Source organism: Sinocyclocheilus rhinocerous, unplaced genomic scaffold (genome assembly GCF_001515625.1).
Source record: "Sinocyclocheilus rhinocerous isolate Xijiao unplaced genomic scaffold, SAMN03320098_v1.1 scaffold1515, whole genome shotgun sequence".
NCBI classification, from domain to species: Eukaryota; Metazoa; Chordata; class Actinopteri; order Cypriniformes; family Cyprinidae; genus Sinocyclocheilus; species Sinocyclocheilus rhinocerous.
The window spans coordinates 371,164-377,054 of NW_015627243.1; positions in this window are offsets into that span (position 1 = coordinate 371,164).

Genomic DNA, 5,891 nt, shown 5'->3' on the forward strand with positions numbered 1-5,891 from the left:
ACGCGATGCTGTTTTCGTCTGGCCAGAGGAGAACTGGCCCCCCGACTGAGCCTGGTTTCTCCCAAGGTTTTTCTCCATTTCTGTCACCGATGGAGATTTGGTTCCTTGCCACTGTCGCCTTTGGCTTGCTTAGTTGGGGACGCTTGACTGATTGCACAGACACTATTGGAAGAGAGCTGAACTAGATGATGACATCACTGCATCATCAATGAACTGACTTTAGCCGGAAAAATTACCCTGTTATTGTCTTCTTGCATCATTGACAAACTATTTTCCTGTTTGACACTGTAAAGCTGCTTTCACACAACCAGTATTGTATAAAGCGCTATACAAATAAAGGTGACTTGACTTGATATATATAATACATATATATATATAATATAACGCATTAGATCAGCAAGTAAGAAAAGGCTAGTCTCAATACTTGCATTATATCTTTCATTAAATGAAGCAACATTCACAGTTTTCAGTCATGTAGGTTCATTAACAATTTGTTCATAAGCTTCATAATAGTAACCATAAAAAAACTAAAATTTGTACATTAAGCTCTACTAAATCTCCAACGTAACTGTACATTAAACACTATGAAGTCTTTACCCTTTACTCATGTATGATAAGGTGCATGTTTATTGTTTTTGTAAACCGAACAAAGTAAAGAGCAGTGTGTGTCTATGAGCACATACATGTGTTTGAGCGATCGTTCAGCTGTCTTTACCAACGCAGCTGTCCGTTGTCATACAGACAGCTGCCCTGTCAACCTATCAATGAATCATTGCTCATTTACATAAACAAACCATGAGTGTGTGTGCTTTTTCCAAATACAAGTATTATGTTACAGCAAATGTTAAGACTGCTTGTTCTCCTACCTTTGGTCTATATGTCTATATGCAAACATATTTATGGAAAATGATGAATGCATTGCAATGCATCCATGTATCTTTGTGTGGGCTGCAGGTTCAATGTCAAAAACTAGTGAAGCCAAGTTTCAGACTAAGAAACTACACTGCATCTAAATTGCCTTTGTGAAAAGCATTGAACTACTGAATGCTCCAGGCTACTTTCCTTTAAGTGTCAAGTGTGAATCAGTGAGAATGCAGCAGAGTAGATGGTTTCTCATAGATACAAAGTGCATTTTGCACATGCATTTGTTTTAGCTGAATTCACCAGAAGAGAGACAGACCAGTTGTAATAAATGGTGTCTCTCATCACACACTGGCAGCTTTGTCAATTTCCTCCGTACAGACATATGCACCTACAGCACATACCCATGCATCTGTGGTAGGAGGTTGCTCTGAAACTGAAATCAGATGTGTGTACAGTAACCCCACCAACACCGGGAATCTGGCCATGACCCTTGAAGCCGCAACTATGCTGTTCTGATATTTGAAATTAAGACAAGATATTTGGAAATAAATGTCCCCCCTATGCATGCTGCAGATCTATAACCTTACAGTGTCACTTGTAAGTGTAGCATGTGTCTGTGCGTTAGTGTCTGTGCCCATATATCTGTTCTCTTATATCTCTGGCAATAGTTAGGTTGCAGCTGTTACTCTCAGATGAGTCCAGTCATTCCTCAGCTGTTCCACTTCTGATCACTGAACATATGCATGTGTGTGTTTCTTCAAAGGATACACACTAACCTCACTAAATCACTAAAATGAAGGTGCAAAGTTACATTACCTGCCATTACAGAAAAATGTTTATTACACAGACACAAAAATTTAAAATGGCGGCAAATACTGTGGCATTGACTAAGCTTTAATCAATTTCATGTTTCAGTGACTAGTTTCACTCTGAAAGCTTGGTTCTTAAGATGTGACGTGCTCCTCCCACTCACTTTACCTAAACACCTTTGGGAAAAACTGTAGAAATATTACATGGGAAACACTTCAAAGAGATGTGCAATAACACATCATCAGTCAATCTGATTGGCCACTATATGGAAAAGATTGTTCTGGGAAAAAAGTGATATGTGTGATTGTATGTGCCTGTACGTGTCGAGCATTGTGATTAGAAAACGTGATCATCAAAATCAAATTCTACTGATTTAAAGCCAACTCATCCGTTTGTAAACACACTCACATGCATTTTCCAAATGCATCAAGTTTTCCATCCAGTGTTGTTATTGTTAACAGCATAAACATTTTTTTACATTAACTGGAATAAAGCTAAAAAATTAAAGAAAATGTTACAGATATAAAAACGGATATAAAAAGTTTAAGCTGAAGTATTAAAATGACTAAAATTAAAACTGAAATACATTACAGGTAAATAGAAACATAAAAAAATGGGGGGAAAATGACAAACGCACATTACAAAAGTACTAAAACCTAAACTAAAATTAAAACAAAAAATATAAAAATAAATGTTAATTTAAATATTGATAATAGTATATAAATAAAACTAAAATAACAATGTTTCCACCTGCAAACATCTGATCAGTTGATATTTACATACTGATTTAAGGGTGAAATTCTACATTTGTACAGTAAAAAAAAAAAAACAATATTGAAGGTAGTAGAATTAAATCAAAATTGTATAATCGGTTTGCATTCCGGTATATGCATGCACGCACACACACACACACACACACACACACACACACATACACACACTCTCTCTCTCTCTCTACTGATACTGGATCCACTTTAATGATGTCATCATTTACCCAAATGTTTATCCCTGAAGTCATGGAAGTGTGTGTGAGGTGTGTTATTGTGTGTCGCAGATGAGAGTATTATAGTGGTTTATTGATTTATTGTGAGTCTTCAGTCAGTCATGTCTTCATTAGGGTCTGTCATTAACCAGCTTCTGTAAGATGGAAACACACTGGCAGAGTCTGGGAACTGGCCCTAGGCAGTGGGGTGTAGCCTGGGATTGTGTGTGTATGTGTGTGCGTGTGTTAATGGGTGTGGCAGACTACTGTCTCCCTCAATGAGACGCAGACTTTTCCCAGCCTTGGTAATGGAGCCAGTCCTAAAATAAACCATCCAACACACATAGATAAACACACACTGCAGCGTGGATTATTACTAGTAACTGCAGAATGCGTCACCTGAGAGGGATCCTTAGAGGACGCAGATCAGTTCAAAGGGAACTGACCCACTAAAGTGACCACTAATGGTGGGCCACTGTGACATTAATGTAGTGACACATTGACTGTTGCATCTGAAATGTTGCCACCCCTCATTTGTGTCTGTTACGTATTACAACTCCACATTTCACCATCCAATCAACATTAGGATAACTAAAATAAGAACAGGAGTAAATGGTACATGCAATATTGATGTATGCAATATGTGCCAGTTCTGAGCAAATCAGTAAAAAGAGGACGCAGCAAAAAGTTTTGGGGTTATGGACTATACATTTATAGTTTGAGATAATGTTTGAGATGATAACACAATTGAGATAATGTTTGGCCACTGCCAAGTTCATAAACTAACTCATCAAAAGTCACCAAGAAAAATCCAGACTATTCATTACTCCCAGAGAGTGCAAAGAGTTGGTAAGACCATTAACTCAGCAGGGAGTTGAGCTGATGGCCAACAACTGACAGACATCTTCGCACAGACAACTCGAAAGGATTTTTCAAAAATATTATGTAAATAGGCTAATGATTGAAAAAAAAAAGTACAAATCTGTTATCTTAATGTACAGCAAAGCTACTAATTTGAGATATGACTCAATATCCATATTCTGAAACTAACAAAAATAACAAAAGACTGTCCATGCTTTTTGTCCGTTTGTGCACTTTGCATGCAAGTAGGGAGTGTTTGAGAAAGAGAACAAGTGTGTTTTCATTCATAATGCGTCACAAGAGGAACTTTAAGATGACAGGTACTCAGGGTGTGACGTTCGATCGGAAACTGTATCCATGACCATAAGCAAGAGAAAGCAAATAAACAGGGGTTATGTTTGTATTTAAAAAGAAAAAAATAGAGATAGAAGTTTATTACATATTTTCCCCTAAGAAAAATGAAACAAATATTGATGAAATGAAGAATAATACAGAAAATTTTATTTGATTCAAAAGTTCAATTACACACATTTTTTTCTACAGCTGTGTGGGAAAATACCCTGAATATATATATATATATATATATATTACATTTTTTAGAAATTATTAGTATTATTAGAAATTAAGAAATGAATACTTTCATCAGCAAGGATTAATTAAAATAATAAAAGTGACAGCAAAAGTGACATTTAAAAAAAAAAAAATGCTTTGAAAACTGAGTTTGAATGAATTTGAATGGCAAACTGAGAATTCACCTTCACCATAACAGGAATAAAATACATTTTAAAATATATTAAAATTGAAAACAGCAAAGAGCCGAAAATCAAAAACATGACATTGATGTCTCTCAGAATTTCACCGCTGGGGTTTTCAAATCAGCACTTGCTATCTTATCAAAGAATGCATTGATTCTATCATTCTTACGCCGCTTAGAGTGTTTTCTTTTATAGATTTTTGCTCAAATAAATGCAGCCTTGGTGAGCACAAGTGACATTAACACACACACACACACACAAATCTCACCAACCCCAAGCTTCAATGGTAACTAGGAGGAAGAATTCGCCCTACATGGAGTGTTCTTTATTAAAATATTTTTGTTCTTTTATCAATATTTAAATTAAATGGTTAAGTGGCAATCTGTCCTTGTTTATCTAATTTCTTTACCTGTAATTCACAGAGCATAATCAGCCCAATATATAAACATTAAACTCAAGCTCCTGCAAGCAGCAGTGAGGTGAGTAACAAATCTGGACCTTACAATACTTTGTTTTCTGATTTTGTTTTCCTTTTGGCAAGAGGCAAGACTAGGATCATCTCTGCAAACTAATGCACTCTTTGGCAAAGAGCCGAAAATCAAAAACATGACATTGATGTCTCTCAGAATTTCACCGCTGGGGTTTTCAAATCAGCACTTGCTATCTTATCAAAGAATGCATTGATTCTATCATTCTTACGCCCCTTAGAGTGTTTTCATGGAACTTGAGAACATGGTGCTTGGAGACCTACGATTTATTTGCAATAGTAGTAGGGATGTTTAGTGGGCTGGAAGGCTTACATTGGGCATCCTCTACTGTGCAGGTTAGTTTTTAGTAACGTCAGGTAGAACTGACAGGCTGAAATGTCAACATAGCTTTTGTCTCCTTTTTAAATTAAAGGGGTCATATGATGCGATTTCAATTTTTCCTTTCTCTTTGGAGTGTTACAAGCTCTTGGTGCATAAAGAAGATGTGTAAAGTTGCAAAGACTAAAGTCTCAAATCCAAAGAGATATTCTTTATAAAAGTTAAGAGTCAACCACGCCTACCTAAAACGACTCGTTCTAACACGCCCCCACATATCTACGTCACTATCTGGGAAGATTTGCATAACGCCGCCCAAATGTTCACGCAAAGAAAGAAGTAGTTCATGCAAAAGTTCACGCAAAGTATTGTTGCCGCCGCCGCCATGTCGTGAAGACGCTGTGTGCTTCATTGTAATTAATATAATTAACATATAAAAAAGCACACGCCAATATCCGAATTTCTATGATTGAGAATGAGCACAAAGAAAAAAAAAACTTTACTGTGTCTGAAATTGAGGTTCTGCTGGTGGAGGTAGAGGTTCGTGCGGAGACACTTTTTGGATGTCTCTCCAGTGGGATTTCACACAAAACAAAAATTGTGGCATGGCAGTGTGTAGCGCAGGCTGACTACACTGCACAATTAATCTCTTACACTACATCTTTGTTGTTTATGATGAATTTGGTGCTTGCACATACACCGCTTTTATTATTATTGCAGCTTAGATGTTCAAATAGCTGCAGTAATATGACTGTGCTTCAAGGAGAAGTGTATGCGATTGCACAGACGAACAATTTTTGGTTCCACAAAGTACCC